Source organism: Setaria viridis, chromosome 1, assembly GCF_005286985.2.
Source record: "Setaria viridis chromosome 1, Setaria_viridis_v4.0, whole genome shotgun sequence".
NCBI classification, from domain to species: Eukaryota; Viridiplantae; Streptophyta; class Magnoliopsida; order Poales; family Poaceae; genus Setaria; species Setaria viridis.
This window is the reverse complement of record NC_048263.2, coordinates 16,564,787-16,585,071: the sequence shown is the minus strand read 5'-3', so window position 1 is coordinate 16,585,071 and position 20,285 is coordinate 16,564,787.

The following is a 20,285-nucleotide window of genomic DNA, read 5'->3' as shown; positions in this document are numbered from 1 at the left end:
GTTATTTTTTCCTATTTATTTTTCTCATTTTCCTAAGGTATGAATCCATGTTGCTTAGGGTTATAAGGTATGAATCCATGTTGTTGGTGCCAGGTTGCAGATCTGCTGTCGGTTGTTTGTTCGTCTGCATCATTGTTTGGGTGGTTGCCGTCCTCGTTCGGTATAAGCAATCCTCCCCTCCCTCTCCACCATTTCTAATGAATGCGGGTGCTATCGATGCTGATTGAGTGCGCTACAGATATGATAATGCTATTTTTTCTGAGCTTATGTCAAAGTCAATGATGTTTTCTCTTTTAATCTGAGCATATGTCCATGTCAATGCTGATGCTTGTTTTAATCTGAGCACTTGTTCAATGCCAAGATGTTGTCTCATTATACCTTTAAATCTGAGCATGTGTTGAATGGCAATGATGTTTGTCACCGTTTTGCTGCTTTGTTAGTCATGGTAATTGTCTTGCTTGCTTAGATGGCTTTGGAGGACCAGCAACGCTTGCTGATTGCCCGAGCTGCTGCCCTTATCACGGCTATGTATGCATTCTTGTTCAGCAGGATAAGAATGCAACATAGTTCAAGGTCACAGATCAGTTATGGACCTTTGAGCACCATGGATGAGGAACGCTAAAAGAACCTGGACAAAATTTACAATTGTAATGATATAGAGTGTGTTGCTATGCTTCGCATGAGAAAAGCACCTTTTTTTGCACTATGCAACTTGCTTAGGGAAAGGAATTTGCTGACAGATAGTCTTCATAGTTGTGTTGAAGAGCAACTAGTAATGTTTCTCCATATTGTTGGCCACAACCAATGCTTTAGAGTTATTCACCAACATTGGAGGAGGTCAATAGAAACAATGCATAGATATTTCAAGGAGGTCTTGTATGCTATTGGGGAACTTAGGTAAGAAATGATTAGAGCTCCATTTAATGAGACACCAGTTAAGATAAGCAATAGCCCAAGATGGTACCCATATTTCAAGGTAATAAATTTTTCATGTAGTTTGTAGGTTATTGCTGCATACTTGGGTGCATATCATGTAACAAGCATGTATTGGGTTTTCATGTAGGACTGTGTTGGGGCAATAGATGGGACTCATGTATATGCTAGAGTGCCAGCCAAGATGCAAGCAGCATTTAGGGCAAGGAAGCACTACCCCACACAAAATGTTCTTGCTGTTGTTGACTTTGATCTGAAATTTACTTATGTCTTAGCTTGTTGGGAAGGGTCTGCTCATGATGTTCTTGCTGATGCACTAGAGAGGGAGGATGGGTTGAGGGTTCCACCAGGTAATTAGCTGAATTGGGTACCTAAATAAAAACTGTAACTTCATAACAATGGACTTAATGCATTTCTGTACTTGTTATAGGAACATTCTACTTAGTAGATGCTGGATATGCTTGTCATTCTGGATTCCTTCCTCTTTACTATGGCACTAGGTACCATATGAAAGAGTAAGGTGGTAGGAACTACCCAACCAACCCAAGAGAGTTGTTTAATTTGAGGCATTCAAGTTTGAGTGTTTCTGTTGAAAGGGCTTTTGGTGCTTTGAAGAACTGTTTTCGTATCATTGATAATAAACCATTTCATCCCTACAAGACACAAGTGAAGTTAGTACTTGCTTGCTGCATATTGCATAATTGGATAATTGGGTATGGGGTTGATGAGGTAGTTCCTGCTGAGTTCTCATGGGTGCCCAACAATAATGTAAGTCCTGGACATGGGGTTCAGATGGATGACAATGCTGTTTGGGCTTAAAGTAGGGATGAATGGGCTAATCACATGTGATCCAATAGGGGCAACTCTCACATCTAAGATGTATCTGTTTTGTATTCTATCTATGTTGAACACTGTTGTTTATTTGTGTTTTGAGGCATTGAACAATTGCAATAATGATTTTACTTATTTCATTACATAATATAGCTAAGGCATTGAACATGTGCAATGATGTTACACCAATTTTGATACTACACTAGACCTGAGGCTTGAGACATTTGCAGTGATGATTTTATTTTTCCTGATACTTCTTTAGAACTGAGGCATGAGACATGTGCAGTGATGAATTTTTATTCATATTTTTCTCCGGAGTGCAATGCATATTGATGACATAGGTCAGATGACACATGCAATGATGTTTCACCAACTATGTTGTTCCTATTTCTGAGTGGGGGTGTGGCAACTGGAAATAGGAATGGCTGAGGAGATGAATGCTGAGATCCTTGCTGCTGATGAGCTTGTGTTCCCTGGTGGGGCTGTTGGGGCTGATGGGGTTGTTGGGGTTGTTCCTGGTGGTGCTCAGCAGAGACCTGCTATGAGGTGGACAGATATGATGTCTGGATTTATTCTTCGCCGCATGTGCCAGCTGATTTCAACCGGTGTCAGGACTGATAAAGGTTTCAAAGAAGTCAACCTCAACCAGGTTGCCAAGGATTTGCATGAGTTCAGTGGCTATGAAGTCACTAGCACACAGGTGTATAACCACTTGAGGAAGTGGAGGTTAAGTGGGTTAAAATCTCAAAGCTGAGAGAGCTGAGTGGAGCTTTGTGGGATGGGGACAATTCCATGATTGTACTTGAGGAGGAGCACTACAATGGCCACATCAAGGTATGTACTAATGTTGCTATTATCTTTCTTCAATGTTCAGCAGTTTAAGTATCTAACTTAAGTTGTTGTAATGGCAGGCACACCCCAATTCATCACTACCAGAAGATGATGGTCATCTTTGGTAATGGTCAGACAACAGGTAAGTATGCTATGGGGTCAAATGAGGCTCTTGGTAGTCCTTCTGATTTTGCTGAGAGCCCAATGAAGCATGACCTGCCTGAGGAGCTTAAGAGTGGCAAGATTAAGGCAGCTTATGTCTCCAAGTCAGAACCACCTGTTGGAAGCAAGAGAAAGAGGTCCATACTGTCAGATGAGGATGTCCTTGTGTTCACTGGCATGACTGATGCAGTGAACAATGTTGCAGATGCTATACATTCTACCAAGGTTGAGGATTCCCACCCTGACTTGTATGGTGCACTGATGTACATGCCAGGGTTTAGTGAGGAAGCTCTAATGGTTGCATATGGTCACCTGCTTGACAATATGGCCCAGGGATCTGCTTTTGTGAAGATGTCTGACTCACACCGTGTTCTTTGGCTGAGTACCTACTTGGCTAAAAACTACTACATGTGAGGGCCTAGGCATGGTGGTTGAGCTGGTCTGGTTGTGCAGTGATACTCTTTTGGATGATCTGGTGCAGTTGTGGCTTCTTTTGTGCATACCTGTTGGCTGATCTGGTGGTCTTTTGTGCAGCTGACATGACCCTGCATTCTTTTGGATAGTTGACTTGATCCTGTCTCCTAACTATATGGTTAACAGTAGCATATAGTTGCCTGACTTAGATTGTCCTACTATGAAGTCATGTTATTATGTTGTTGTGAGATCTTAAACTGAGCATGTGTCTATTGTGCCTATTGTGTCTGTCTGAGCACATGTCCATGCCAATGATGATATGCTTCTTCTTCTTGATTCCTTGCTGTCGATATGCTTCTTCTTCTTGATTCCTTGCTGTTGATATGCTTCTAGTTTTTGATTCCTTGCTCATGATATGCTTCCTGTCTGATTCATATGTTGCCTGTTCCTGATCCTGTCTGTTCATGGTTCCTGCTTGCTGATTCTTGTCTGTTCCTGATCCTTTCTGTCTGTCTGAGCACATGTCCATGCCAATTGGTATGTTTTTTGAACCTGAATTCATATGCTGTGGCCCTTTCTAACCTTATGATGTGGTCCTTTGTAACCTTGATATCATATGCATCTTTATATTTATATACGTTACTAATATTTCATGAATTATAGACATCTATGGCCTGGTATATTGTTCATGTTGGCCGACAACCTAGAGTTTACTCCAATCGGGTTGATGCCCATGCTCAGGTCAGCGGCTACAAGGGTGCTTGCTACAAGAAGTACAAGTCAAGTGAAGAAGCATTTGCAGCCTTCTACGGTCTTCAAAATAAAGAGGTCAAGCCAACTGCATCACATGAACCTGTTGTACTTGATCCGAAGAAGATGGAATTATGGAATGTTAAAGATGTAATTATAGTTGTTCAGTTTGTAATCATTGACTTTTTGGTTTGCAAGTTGCTGTAATGTCGATCACGTTTGCAAGTTCCTGTCATTTTAGTTATAGTTACCTCCTTGTGCTGAACAAGGCAGTGGTATTCTTACCACTGCATGCAGGGGGTAACCTCAACTTGTTGCATGCGACTAACCAAACACCATTCCCTGCATCTAGTTTTTCAAATTTGGAATATATCCAGGCAACCAAACACCGTCTCTGATGAGCTTGGCTCATTGCACGCAGTCAACCAAACAAGGAGGTCTTGCATGCGCTCGACCTGGCTCCGGGGAGCCTGGCTGGCTGGTACGAGCCAAGCTACCCTCGTCCAGGCAACCAAACATGCCCTTAGTGTTTGGTTGGAGGGATAGGTGAGGGATGAGATAGACGACGTTTTTGTGACGTTAACTATGGGTCCTAATTGTCATTCACTCAAAAACTGCAGGGCCCATTGTCAGCTGCTCCGCCGCTACCGCTGCTCAGCCTCAGCCTATCCCGGCATGCTCCCCTGCTCCATCCGCCCTGACCTTGCTCCGCCGCTGCCCCGACCTTGCGCGAGACGGCGTTAGCGCCATCCGCGAGGGACGGATCGGTTCAACCTTTTTAGTGACGGATCCATCCCACTTTTTTGAGGAATATTCTATTTTGATGCCGTCCTCGTCCTCCTGTCGCTCCAACCAAACACATGTAAAAGTGGGATGACCCCATCCCATCCCGTCCCATCCCTCCATCTAAACACACTTTAGAATTGTTGAGAACATATCACGTGTTGCGGCCTTTCGTGTGCTACCATATTACGGAGCAACAGCAATCGTTGGATCAAAACCGACGAACACGATGCAAGTGGAACAAAACCCTCCTCAACACTTTGTACGAAGACCCCTAGAATAAATCCATTAATCCTATGCAGGTACAGATTTGGAGGAAATGTTCTGTTTAGCGGGAAAATAAAAGGTGCCGCCGGGAGCGGATCCGCCGGATATATGGACGCTTACCGACGCTCCCGTATGAGCAACTTCTTTTCGAGATTAGTGAACCGACGTTGATTTTCCTTTCCCTGTTACTCCATATACAGCAGTTTTTAAAATCAGAATACACCATCATATGGCCCCACCAGGATGATGCACAACACACGTGCTTCTAATTTACAACTGTGTGTGAAATAGGTCTTGTATCATGTACAACACTATAGGGCTGCATATTCCGGATATCACGAGTCCTTGTGCAAAAAGTACTTAAATTAATTCACTGCGGCCAACACGTACTCACCTTAACCGAACTTCCTATATAAATCACGTTTATGTGTAATACCATTACCCATGCATAATTTTATATTAAATTTAGGCTAAAAAAAGCGCCGTGCACAAAGGTTTGTGCATCCTTAACCATGTGCAAGAACGTAATCTTCGGTTAAAGTACTCCTTTTTCCTCATTGTACTTAGTATACCTCATTCCGGTTGAGTTTAGCTAACCCATGAACTGGATATCCGGTTGAACTCCTTTTGAATGTTAAGAAAATGTGCATCCTAATTTGTTATAATGGATAGATTATTTTAGTGTAAAAGTATTTACATCTATTGGGGGCTGCATTGGATGATTATATTGTGCGATTTTTTATGCAACAAGTATATGCACCGTCATATATCTTCCTTGATAGCTATTTCAACATTTTTTTAAGTTTTCCTGCTTTAGTAGGTGCACTCGTAAGTTTCACATATACTTCCATGCACAAATATCTATGCATCCTCTTCGAAAAATAATAATAATCAGTGCATCCTTTTTTTTAACTATCTAATGCATTCTTATGCATTAGAAATATGTATACAATCATGCACTGAAAAGTTTTGTCCTTGCACTAACCCAGGCAACCATCTACGAATGATACACCATCTACGAATAATATAGGAGAAGTAAATCCAAAAAGAATAATCGTGTGCATCTGGTTCATGTCCGCTTTGAGATTTGAGAAATAAACTACTCTTTCCGTTTCGAATTATAAGTTATTAAAAAAAATAAAACGACAGCAGTCCCTTGCAATCAGCTGCAGCATACACGTGTCCCTGCAGCTTTTTCTCAAAAAATCTAGTACCTTCTGCCTCGTGCACTGTTATTTATTTGTGCATCAACAAATATACGATCGCTGGACTGTTGTTTAATACGAGGAGGGTAGACGCACTCATCAATCTCAACTGATCGTGTCCGTCCAGATTTCCTGCCCGGCCGGCCCCGGCGCACCAAATCCTGTCCCTTTTGTTTAGCCCCTGGATCGTTTCGCCTTCTCATTTTAGCTCCGATCCCAATCTGGAGCTCACTGGACCTTTCGTGCCCAGCGGCAGGCGACGGCGAGGCATCCTTGCCAAGCATCTCCATCGCAGCTGAAAATCAACATGACGCGGAGCGCTGAGCATCCTGGTACACCTCTCTCTGTTGTTCGTGTCCCAGTGCATCGCTTTCAAGCTTCTCCACTAGGAATTTCTATGATGATTGGTTTCCAATTTACGCCGCCGATATGCATGGCTGTTTCAGTTGTTTTTATTTTCAGATAATAAAGTAGATCTGATATATTCCTCTTAAATTAGCCGCGGCAGCAAACATTCTTATTTAGCGTGCACATCTTTCTGTTCCTTTCTTGACAGGAATTACAACACTTATGTTGTGAAATATTAGAGTAACTCCAACAGATTGAACTTCCCTTTTCCCCTTTATCCCTTTACAGGGAATCCCCTTTCACAATTTCAGTATATCAGAGAGAGGTGCTGCAGTAGATCCCCTTTCCCCTTTACTTCTTTTTTCTTCCTCTACTATTATCTTTTACATATACAAATCTATTTTAAACATTATTTCAACACAACAATAATTCAAACTTTTGTGATTTAAGTATCTAACCATAAACAATTCAACAACATTTCAAATCCATAATTTGAAAATTCAAATTCAAATTCAGAATTCAAACACAATATAGGTCCAAATGCACCAAGGGATCCACATAAATATGAGAAAATATAGATAAATCTATTGCCCATGGATTTGCCACAAATGCTCAACAATATCATCACAAAGTTGATCATGTGCCTCGTGGTCTTCGATCTTTCAATGCATTTCAAGGAATTTGCAGATTCGGTCTTCATCTTGCTCGTGCTTCACAGGTGTCCCCACATGGTCATACACAAAGTCTTCCGACTGACCCCTCTCATCCTCTATTATCATGTTGTGCATGATGACACATGCTGTCATGATATGCCACAAGGTCTGTTGATCCCAGAATCGAGTAGGTCCATGGATAATTGAAAATCGAGACTGCAACACCCCAAATGCTCTCTCAACGTCCTTTCTTGCAATTTCTTGTGCCTCGGCAAAGTATGCTGTCTTGTTACTTGTAAGATTTCTTATTGTCTTGACAAAGGTAGACCATGAGGGATATATGCCATCCGCAAGATAGTAGCCCATCGTGTACACATAGCCATTGACTTCAAAGTTCACAGCTAGTCTTGCAAAGCCTCATTTCATCAATAATATCTGCTGGTCAGATCTATGAGGATTTTGGAACCTTATTTGTTCCATTCTTCTAAACTAAACCTTGTAGCTGCTGCAGTTTCCAATAGCTTAGGCTTTCATAGGATTAACGCTATGTTGTCAAAAACTGAAAATATGGATATAGGAGTGAATCCTTGGTTAGGAAAAATAGAGGGCTGGGATGTAACAAAATGGATCAAGCTATTACAGGAAAAGGAAAGATTTACATGGACGATTTAATTTAGGAACAGAATATTAGAATAGTTTATATTTATTTAATGTACTGGAAGATACTGAAGTCCCTGTTGATTCCCTAACAAAAAGGTCTAGTCATAACAGATGAAACATTGACAATCTGAAGTATAATGTTCCCATACTACAATATTTGGAAATCCGTCGGGCGAGGACTCCTCTGCGGCACCTGTTGTTGATTTGACAAGTGAAGACCCAGCGCAATCTGGTGACACAGGTGCAGTGACTCTCGGTCACCATACTGTGGGATGTAATCAGCTTGCTTGAGGATCTGGTGCCGCCAGCCGCCGAGGTTGTTAAGGACAATCTTCCCCCTGCAACCGAGATTGTAGCGACTACAACAGTGGCGAATATCAAAGAGGAGGTTGTAGTAGTCGCACAGAATGTTGAGGCATCTGGGGAGAAGGTTGCGTCACCTGCTGTGCTTGAGTAAGCGGCTAGCAAGGATGTTTCTGACGCTAGAGCTTCCTTTTCTCAGCAGTTAATCCTTACGCCAAGTGTGAAGGTTGCTGTGGCGGCCAATGCTCCAGGGTTGTCGCAGAAAGTTGACATTTTTGAGAGTCTCCTGGAGGAGCTGCCGCTAATATCAGACTTTGTGAACTTGAATCAGCAGTTGATGGCTTATGCCCAGGTGAGTCCATAATACTGCGTTTGAGTACTTATTGTTGTAGCCTAGCATCATTTGCACTCGTGAAGAGTACTAATTGTTTGATTGTGCAAGATTTGTATGAAAAATCTCGCAAGAATATCCAAGTTGTCCAAGAGTAGAGTGAGGCTGCACACCGTGTAGCTCAATTGGAGAAGGACATGATTGAGAAGTGCCGTTGCACTGCCAACTTCTTGAAAAAGTATCAAGATGCTGTGGAGTCCTTTCGAGTTGAAAGGCACGTCTTTGAAGTGGAGATGAGCCGGATGACAACGCGTAATAAGTCATTGCAGCAAAATCTAGAGGGTGAGTACTTATACTCTTAGCTTGTGAATCATAATGCTGTATTCTATCAGTTCCTGATTGGTTTTACTGTTGCTTCTTGGGGAGCTCAAAGGTCGGGAAACCAAGCTCAGCAACCAAGTGCTAGATTGGAGAAATGCTCACAGTCGTGCCGCCAACGAGGTTGAGCAGCTCAAGGCTCAATTTGCGGAGGCAAAGGAAGATCGTGAGAAACAGAGGAGTATGTGTCGAGACTTCGAGGTTGTGTTGGCCGATGCTATGCTTGCTGTCGGAAATCATGGAGCCTCTTTGGAGAGGAAAGAGAGAGATCTCAAGGAATTATTCGGCGTAGCGCAGGCACTGGTTGACGTGATCGAACCTCTTGAGGAGGGAGTGGAGTCTTGTCTATTACTAGCGCGCTTGAAAGATGCATCGGCCCAAATCAAGAATATGGCTAAGTCCGTATGCAGGCAAGTGCTGGCCATCATGAAGTCATTTTATCCAAGGGCCGATCTATCTATGGTCGCTGATGGCATGGCTGGAGATTGTACCGATGATGCATATATCCAATATCAAGAGGAGTTGGATCTGATAGCCGAGAGAGTAGCAGAGTTTGTTGATCTTGAGTAATCGTAGTCAGCTGCCTTTTTGTAACTTGTTGAAAAACTTTGATGTACCTGAACAAGTATCTTTTGTTTGATTTGAGGTGCTGATCATCATATATGCGATGAGTACTTGCTTGCCGATTTACAATGAGTAGTCTTGCGAGTAGTCATTGAGGTGGCGGTAGTCTGCATCGTGGAGCCCAGTTATTGCAGTTTGTTTGTAGAGGACGCGCATGTGAGTACTGTGTCCTTTGCATTATTGCTTTGTACTGGTGAGGGCACACGGGAGTACTGTGCAAGATTTTTTGTTTGTAGTCAGAGTGAACCACATGTGAGCTTTGATTCCGCGCAGACAGACTTTCACGTGAAGGTTGTCCTTGCTTAGGACGAGTCGAATTACTGTGTAGTTATGGGTGCGCTATGTTGCCTAGCTGTTCGCTTTATAAATAGAGCCCCCAGCTGCCGTTGCTGAAACATGGATCAGATTATAGCGATGGTTGGCCTTAGGTTGCTTTTTTTTGACAGTAGCAAGTTTCCAATGAGCGTCCCGGTGCTAGAAGATTCCTCGTAGTGAGGTTTCACATTCCCTCCATAGATCTTTGAGCTGAGTATGGTGGAAGCGATGCTAGAAGAATCCTCGTAGGAGGAAACATCGAGTGCCCCGGCCTTTCCTTTGCTTTCTGGATGAATCGATGCTGGAGCTCGTTGGCGGAGAAAGGCGAGCGTCCCATGTAGGGATACGAGGTAGGCTACGCTAGCGCAAAAATTAAATTTTTCTACCATGTAAACCAGGAAAACTGCCGTATATGGATCACGAGATTACCACTCGATGCACTGGTGCGGAAGATGTAGAATCGCGTCGGGGTAGCGAAGTCGATTAGCATAGTCAAACACGTAGTCGATCACGTCGACGTCGAGCAGTTCCTCAGCAGCTCATCCACGTGTAGCAAGATCATCCTCGTGCCGCGGCTCGTCGTCGGCTCGTCGTGGCTCATCCAAGTGCTGCAGGTGCAACACCTCTAAGGTATCCATACGTGCAGGGAGGAAGCGTCGCAAGCCGGACTGCTAGGTCTGCGAGTTGCAACAGGATGAGGGTGTGGGAGGCGCGACAGATGTGTTTTTTAGGCAAAGGGATGAAACCCTAGGGCACCCCACCCCTCTATTTATAGAGGTTCCTGACGGGCCTTTGGGTCCGAGGCCCATTAGTACTTATAAACCTGATCCAACTTGGATCATATCCGAATTGGGCTTCCAGCCCCTTAAGTGTGTGACCTTATGGGTTCGGATAGGTATAGACGTGGCCCGAGTACTCCTACTTAGCCCAATAGTCGGTAGCGGCCTCTAGCAAGACGTGCCAACTCCTATACGCACATGAAGATCATATCAGACGAACCGTCACAACATCATGTACATGCTATTCCCTTTGCCTCATGATATTTGGTCTAGCTTCAAGCCGACCACTCTTTTTCGATCCTGGGATTCGGAATCCCTTTGTAGGTTAACTCTTAACCGTACGTAGCATGGCCATGCATTTCTAGATTCGATCACTCGAGGGGCCCAGAGATATCACTCTCAATCAGAGAGGGGCAAATCACATCTTGATTGACCATTCCTCACAGCATGCTTCCTGACAAACCCAAAAGCTACCTTTTTAACTACCCTGTTACGGTGTAGCGTTTGATAGCCCCTAAGTAAGTTGATCCACATCTTGAGTACATGCGACAATCTCAGGTCTAAGGACAAAGCATACATATTGTGTAAAGAGAGAACTACTTCTCGCGTTGGGTCAGTCCTAGCACATGTTTCTACATATGCCTACATTATTAGTTTGACATCTCCATGTCCATGACTTGTGAAACATAGTCATCAACTAATACATGTACTAGTCTAATATTCATGTGTGTCCACACATGAACTCCGACTAGGGACAACTTTTAGAATAACCATACAAGTTAAGAGTTCCACATACAATTCACATAATTGTAGATCAATTCAAGTAGCCTTTAATGGATATTCAATGAACACAATATACAAATCATGAATACAATCAGATATCATCGTCTCTATGATTGCCTGTAGGGCATACCTCCAACATCCCGGTCTTTATCCAGCTATCTGGTTGAGGACGGTGGTGTGGTTCCAACTGTGCCCTCTTTCCGCAGTTTCTCCGAGCAAGACTCAAGTACACGATATGTGCCCATAGTCCTGTACTGGGTTTTGTGGAAGAGAGGCCCGAGATGATGCTGGATGAGAGGACAGGGGTGTTGTATTCTCCGATCATCATCTAGGTCACCGTCGAGGGGAGGAGAAGGGCACAACTGCTTAGAGCGTAGCTTCCTTGCATGCACTTCCCGTCTCTTAGTGTTTCTTGCTCTTGATCTACGAGTAGTCGCCACGCTCAAGTGTATCCTTGTGATATAATAAAAGCCTGGGACTTCTGTTGTGACTGCAAGTAGGCAGTTGCTTGCAGTCGTTGTTGAGCACTTATGTTGTACTCTGATTGCTTTAACTTCTTAGAGTGGAGTTGTCGTGTTGTAATCCTGCAAAGTTTCGTTAATATGAAAGAATGCATATATGAAATGAGATGAGTGACTTTGAGTACTCTTTGATTGTTTGTTGTGGCAGACTTGGGCCTTGGAGAGCGCATGACTAGCTCGGTAGTCGTGACTTGCTTTTACAAATCGCAAATAGAGCGCTAGGGCTCAGAGAGCTGGGTAGCTCGAGTTGCAGCTTTGTAAGCTGCTAAACTTGTTACGATAAGTTGAAAATAGAGCGCAAATGCTTGTAGAGCTGAATAGCTCGAATTACAGCTGACTTGCCTTTGCAAGCTACTAGACTAGTTATTACAAGTTGAAGAGAGAGCGCAGAGGCTCGTAGAGCTGAATAGCTCGAGTTGCAGCTGACTTGCCTTTGCAAGCCGCTAGACTTGTTATTACAATTCGAAGAGAGAGCGTAGAGGCTCATAGAGCTGAATAGCTCAAGTTGCAACTGACTTGCCTTTCCAAGCCGCTAGACTGGAGGCAAAGAGGAGTAGTCGATAGTTGCCGAAAAGGAAGTTCATTAATCAAAAGAGTAGCGAGCGGTGGCCCGAGTACAATGCCACTTAGTCTGTTGACTATGGGTAGTAGCGACATAGGTGTTCTATGTTCCAGAAGTTTGCGACTTCTTCACCGGAGAGTTGTTGTAGCCTGTAGGATCCTAGTCCTGTGATTTTGGATATAACATAAGGCCCTTCCCACGGTGAGTTGAGTTTGTGCAGCCCCGTTGTGTCTTGAATGCGCTTGAGGACCATGTCACCAATGTTGAAAGAACGTTCTTTAACATTGGGATCGTGGTAACGGCATAGTCCTTCTAGGCTAACTGTACGAGTGCTGCACAACATGATTCTTCCAAGCTGTCGAGGTCCAAGCGTCGTGTTTCCTCTGCTGCTCCTTCATCGTATTATTCGATTGCAGGGGATCTCCACATGATGTCAGCAGGGAGTATGGCTTCTGACCTATAGATGAGGAAGTAGGGCGAGTGCCCAGTAGGCTTGCACGGTTGAGTACGTAGCCTCTAGAGAACATTGGGTAGTTCCTTGAGCCACTTGCCTCCTTTGGTGTTACCTTTTCTTGCAGCCTTTTCTTGAGAGTTTCGAGTAACATGCTGTTGGCGCGTTCAACCTGGCTATTTGCTCTTGGGTGAGTGATGGAGACGTAGCGAACGTCAATTCCACTATTTTCGCAGTATTCACAAAATTCGTGATTGTTGAAATTTGAACCCAGGTCTGTGATAATTCTATTCAGGAATCCATAGTGGTGTACAATTTTGCCCAGGAAGTCGAGAACTCTATCAGCCTTGGGACAAGTGACGGGTTCGACCTCAATCCATTTGGTGAACTTGTCGATGGTGACGAGGACTCGATTGAATCCTCCTGGAGCTGTTGGGAGTAGTCCGATCATGTCGAGCCCCCAACATACGAAAGGCCTTGTTGGAGGTATTGTGATGAGTTTGTAGGTAGGGACATGCTGCTGCTTGGTGAAAAATTAGTAGCCTTGACATCTGCGGGCTAGTTCCTTCGCATCTGCCATTGTAGTTGGCCAATAAAATCTTTTTCTGAAGGCTTTGCCCACTATTGTTCTTGAGGATGCGTGATTCCCGCAGATTCCTTTATGTATTTCCTTCAAGATGTCCTTGCCGTCCTCGTGAGTGACGCACTTCATGAGTACTCCCGATGATGCACCTCTTTTGTAGAGTTTATCTCCAACTAGAACGTAGCTTTTGCCTCGCCGTGAGACTTGTTCTGCTTGCGTCTTGTCGGAAGGTAGCTTGTGCTCTTTAATGTAGTCGATGAAAGGAGTTCTCCAGTCGACCTCGATCATCATGATCTCCCGGTCAGGTTCTGGTGGATCCTTACTGGTGATTGCTGGAGTTGCTTGTTCCATTATAGACGGCTTGCGATGTTCATGAAAAAAGATGCCTGCTGGACTTCCGCGCGTGTTGAACCCATTTTGGATAATACTTCGGTAGCAACGTTGTTGTCGTGGCAATGTGATGAAACTCAAGGCCTGAGAATTTGTTCTCTAGCTTGTGTACTTCCTTGCAGTATGCGTCCATGTTTTCTTTGTTGCGGTCCCATTCGTCATTGACTTGATTGATGACTACTAGTGAGTCACCGTAGACTAGTAACCTTTTGATGCCCAGTGAGACTGCCAGGCGGAGACCGTGTAGTAATGCTTCGTACTCAGCTTCATTGTTTGATGCTTCCCAAAAGATCTGGAGAACATATTTGAGTTGCTCGCCTTTTGGGGATATTAAGAGTACTCTTGCACTGGCCCCTTGAGTTTGAGTGATCCGTCGAAGTACATGACCCAATGTTTAGGGTATGCTACCGGTGTAGGCAATTGATTTTCCCTCCACTCAGTCATGAATCGACTAGAACTTGGGACTTAATTGTTGTTCTATGTTTGAATTGCAAGGACAATGCTCCGAGTTCCACTGCCTATTTTGATATTCTTCCCATGGCATCCCAATTGTGGAGGATTTCGCCGAGCGAGAAGTCAGTGATGACGGATATGCTGTGTTCTTGGAAATAATGTCGCAGTTTCCGCGAAGTGAGTAGTATAGCGTAGAGTAGCTTTTGGACCAGTGGGTACCGGGTCTTGGAGTATGAGAGTACTTCACTAACGAAGTATACTGGTCTCTGAACTTTGTAGACGTGACCTGGTTCGGACCTTTCAACCACTATTGCAGTGTTGACAATGTGAGTAGCTGCGGCAATGTACAAGAGCAAGTCTTCATTTGGTGTTGGAGCAGTGAGGATTGGTGGCTTTGACAGGAAGTCTTTCAATTATAATAGAGCCTTGTCCGCCTCCTCTGTCCATTGAAACTTTTCTTGTTGCTTGAGTAGTTTGAAGAAAGGTAGACCCCGTTCTCCAAGTCTTGAGATGAAACTATTTAGGGCCGCCATGCAGCCTGTAAGCTTCTGCACATCTCTTATGCCTGATGGGGCCTACATATTCGTGATGGTAGAGATTTTTTCAGGGTTTGCCTCGATGCCACGATGGCTGATGATGAATCCAAGTAGTTTCCCTGACGGTACGCCAAAAACACACTTGGTAGGATTGAGTTTTCATCGGAATGCTCGCAGGCTTGTAAAAGTTTTCTTCTAAATCTGCAATTAGATTGTCTGGATTCCTGGTTTTGACTACTACATCATCCACATAGGCTTCTACGTTGCGGTGTAGTTATTTCTCAAAGCACATTTGGATGATGCGTTGATAAGTTACACCTGCGTTCTTTAGCCCAAAGATATTGTCTTGTAGCAGAATGCTTCGAATGGGGTGATGAATGCGGTCTTGGCTTAATCTTCTTCCTTGAGTGCTATCTGGTGATATCCTGAGTAGCAATCAAGGAAAAAGAGTAGTGCGCATCCAGCTGTGGAGTCGACTACTTGGTCGATTCTGGAGAGCCCAAAGGGATCTTTGGGACAATGCTTGTTGAGGTCTATGTAGTCAACGCACATCCTCCACTCGTTATTGTTCTTCTTTTGAACTAAAACTGGGTTGGCTAGCCAAATTACTCAATGGCTAGCTCTTTCTTGATCACATCTCTTCTATCTTGAGAGAATCTTTGTAGTCGCTGTCTTTTTGGAGTAGCTTTAGGATCGACATTGAGTGAGTGCTCGATCAGTTCCTTGGGCACACTTGGCATATCGGCCGGTTTCCACACAAAGATGTCTCGGTTTGCCCAAAAGAAACTGATAAGCGTGCTTTCCTATTTAGGGTCTAGCCCTGTTCTAATCAGGGCTGTTTTGGATGAATCGCCAGTCTTGAGGTCAATGGCTCTGAAGTCCTTGTCATTTGCTAGCTTGACTTTCGTGGCTCCTGACTTGTTCTCTAGAATTTCGAGTTCTACCGGGGTGAGCTTCTTTGACGCAGTGAAGACTTGTTGCATGTAGCTGGGTGCTTGAGTAGTTGCGGCTATCTCAACAGTTTCTGTGTCGCATTCATAGGATCATCTCAGGTCTCCGCGAAGAGACAGTTGTGGCGGAACCGTCCAACTTAAACTGGTTTAAATGCGTCTAATTGCTGCCGACGCAACAATTATCCGAAACGCACTTAAAATAATATAAGTCCGGTCGTCCGTCGAGTGTCCCTAGGACTCCTCGAAAGATCCATGTTGTGTCTCATAGCCATACATCAGGATAGTATCCGCGATGGGATAGCATCAACAAATATTACACTTTTACATACATACAAGAGGTACGAGTTATTACAAGACTTAGTTTGAAGCAAACTTAATAGTGTAGTGTTAGACGGAGTTCTAGGACTTAAAACATAAACGGTTCAGGTGGAGATGAGCATTTGAAAACTTCTTCTAAGGGAATTGTGAGACTCATAACAATACCCTAGGACTTCGGGGTTTCCTCCTCAGTAGACTCCTGCGGTGCTTCTGAAAAGATAGCCACAAGGGATAACCCTGAGTACGGGGTACTCAGCAAGTCTTACCCAACTAACCAATATAATAGTTTTTCTTGGAAGTATATGATAGCTTTTGGTGTACTTGGCTGATCCATTTTTGCCGAAAAGCTTACTACAAGTGATGCCTTAGTTTTACCTTTTATTTGGGTTAAGTCATTACCTAACCATTCTCGACGATGAGAAGAAAGTAAATGCAACAATAAGGTATTAAGCCATACATCAAATATTATCAGAAAGATATGTCATTCATGAATTTATACTACGATGCTCAACAGTGATCAAGTGCATTCATAACCGAGAATTGCGGCGATCCGGATCATATTACATCCTGCAGGAGAGTACCCTGATCACCAGTTATATACGACTGTCCAGGTCGTACTTAACGACCTTTTGATTAGCAAAATCAATGATTGGGAATAAGACTACCCGGACCCAGGGACGCACCCCCACATGGGACCCCACGTCTGGCCCGATCACCATGTGAGTTTCAGGCTACGCCCCTGCCAATCTCCAGCACGTCAAGCGCGGGTACGAAGTATTCCTGATCAGAGAGTTTACTAACCTACTGGGCTTTACTGGTCCCATACCCAGTAAGTGATCAGATGATTATCACTTTATCAAAGGTTAAGACAACGAATCGGGCCTTAACCAAATTAATCTAGCAGACAGAACTACATCCCTAGCTTCTGTCCGCTTCTAATTTCCATGCCATCTTTCCATAATTAGAGGTATGACTCAAAAGTTTTCCCTAAGGTTGGTAAACCAAGTATTTAAGTAACTAAGCAATTCTAGACTTGGGTTATCTACTAAAGGTTTGAACAAGTGGCAAAGATGTCCTTAAAACAAGGTATGATCATGCACAAGAATAGGTTTCAAGCAACTCCTAGACTTAGTGCATACATATAGCAAATAACCAATAATTGGACACATGAAATATTGACTCCAAAATAAATAGGTATAAATGCACCGGGGCTTGCCTTGTTCACTTAAAAAGTTAGTACTGTCCGAAGGGTTGGCCTCGCAGGGGACCAATTCAAAGACTTCTTCAAACTCCGAAGATCCTTCTGAAAATTCCAAGTAATCTCCTTCTGGCGCTTCGAGGTCTATAGCACAACACATGCAGGGGTTAGGAATGCAACTTTTTGAATAAAAGACTATACAACTTTCCTTCTTGATAAAGTTGCAAGCCAACAAGGACTATACAATTTATCATGATAAAGTTGCAAGCCAACACACAAAACCCGAAAAGATTAGCCCACAATTTTTATTTTCTTACCTAACCTTACTTAAGGCCTTTCTTTTATTTTTAGAAAAGGTTATAATTATTTTCTAACTTGAAAACCTAATTTCCTATGAGTTGAGAATAATTTGTGATTATGAAAATGTTATTCCATATTTTATGCATTTTATAAAGATTAAGTATTTATTTAATTACCTTAAAAGAAAGGCATCAAATAAATACCCAAATTTTTATTATTTTTCTAGGGTGTAAAAATTTTAATGCATAAAGGAAAATAAAACAAGCCTAACAAAATTGGTTTCACTAATTTTGGACACTCCTAGAAATTTCTGTGATTTAAATGGTGAAATTCCGATTTAAACTAATTATTCTATAAAGGAAATCTAAATTTTCCCGAAAAACACCCCCGGCGACTTTTCTCACGCGGCTCGACTCTACCCCCTCTCACTTGCACTGGGCCCGTGGCGCGGACTCACCCCTTCTCCTATTCCTTCTACCCGTCGGCCTACTTCTCCCCCGGCCGGGCCTTACTGGGCCGATTCCTCTTTCTCCTTCTTTTCTTTTTACCCGCGACGGCCCAACGGCCCACTTTTCTTTTTCTTCTTTTTCCGCAGCGCCGGCCTGCTGGCTCCTCTGGGCCTCCGGCCTTCCTCTCCCACTGGCCGGCCGACACCGGCTTCCTAGGCCTCTGGAGTGCCGGCCCAACAGACGCCCGCGCCCGGCCTTTCTTCTTCTCCTCCTTCTTTTCCCCTCTGACGCACGGGCCCGCGGCTCCAGACTCTTCTTCCTCCTCTCGCCAAAACTCGCGCGCGACAGGGGGCGGTGCGGCTCGCCGGCCGGTGCCCTACCGGCGGCGGAACTAGGTCAGGACAGCACCTCCGTGCCCTCACACACCCGTGCGTGGCAACAGCTCCTCGGGAGATGGCCGGAGCCATTCCCTCCACGGCGGCGGGCGGCGGCACCTACGGCCGGTCGCGACCACGCACGACGACGGCGCAACCTACCCCAACGACTACTACTACACCATCCTAGCATCCTAAGGACCTACCTAAGGCTACCCAAGAAGGAAGAGAACAAGCGCAAGGGGGTGCTCACCATGAGCGGGAGGCGCGGCGACGGCGGACAAAAACGGCGGCGGTTTAAGGCGTGCCGGCGGAGAGGCTGGACAACAAACTGCTAGGGTTGCTGGTGGGGTGTGGGTGGAGGTGTGGACGAAGGGAATCGACGGGAGCTGTGGTGTGGTGGGAGTATTTTGCTCGGCGGCGGTGGCTTGGACAGAAAAGATGGCGGCGGTAAAAAGGACAGCGGTAGAAGCGGCGGCGCGGGAGCGGTAAATATACAAAAGACTTACCGCGCGCATGGTTGCCACCGTGGTCTACCCATAGGCTTGCGTGGTGAAGAGGTGGCGTAGCTGTTGCGCTAGCGAGCGACCGACGACGGTGGCAGCGACACGTCCTGCCTGCTCTGTCATCCTTCCCCCCCATTTCTTCTGACGCTCGAAACTTCAGAGCTCCACCACGGCCGATTCCAAATCCGACGGTCCCCAAGTCGCTTAAACAAAGTTGTAGATAAACTTGAATCCTTCAACTTTTATTTTGGCTCTACCCCGAGATAAACATCCAAGCACAGTGAAATTTGAATTTTTCTTTGTGCTTCAACTGAATTTCGCTGAACTCAAAGTTCAGTTCGTCAGTTACCTGACAGTGCTATTTACCTCACTTTTTGATCGAGTTCAGTGATCCAAATCCTTTCCTTGTAGTCCAACTTCTTCCCATTTGTGTTCTACCATCTCCCATGTTTCCATTTTGCTCAAGAACACCTACTCCTTTTGATCTACATTTCTCTGAAATCCCATCCAAAGTCGGTCATATGCTGCTGTTTTCAGACTTAGCCATTTTCAGTGATGCCATTTACTGTGACAAGATGCTGACTTTAGGCCTTCATTTGAAATAGCTCCCTCTGCTATTCTTGATCAACAACACCCAAATCTAGTAGTCCAAAGTCCACACTTTAATATGGTGTAGTTGTTTTGATTCACTTGTTTGAGAAATTCATCAGAAATCAATTTTGAAAATGGACTCTGCTGCTGTTTTTCTGAATTTTCCTATTGTCAGATGGTGAATAGTGCATTTCGGTTTTACTTTCTTTCTTTGATTCTTTTGAGATATCTAGGACCAATTCTGTTCCAATTTCTTGATCCTCAAGTTCTAATCACCCTTACACCTTCATTCCATATTTTTGCCGAATTTTTCTGAATTTCAAATTCAAAATTCAAATTTCGGTCAAATTTGACCCGAATTTGATTTTTGGCCAATTTCTTTTTCTTTTCTTCTCGAATTGCTTCCAATTCTTCAAAGTCACTTTGGTGACTAAAATGGCAAGGTATTACAACAGTTCTCCTTTTGGTCCTGGCATCTTGAATAACAGGTACACGTAATGTGGGATGGCCATGAATTTCGCTAGGGCTGGATTACCGAGGATGGCGCGATAAGAAGTCTCGAAGTCAGCCACCTCAAACTTGATGTACTCTGTGCAGTAAAGCTCTTTGGTACCGAAGGTGATTGGTAGGATGACTTGTCCTAGTGGAATAGCTGCTTTGCCTGGGAAGATTCCGTAGAAGGGAGAGTTCATTGGAGTAAGCATCTCAATGACGTTGAGGCCCATCTTGCTTAGGGTCTTGGTGAAAATG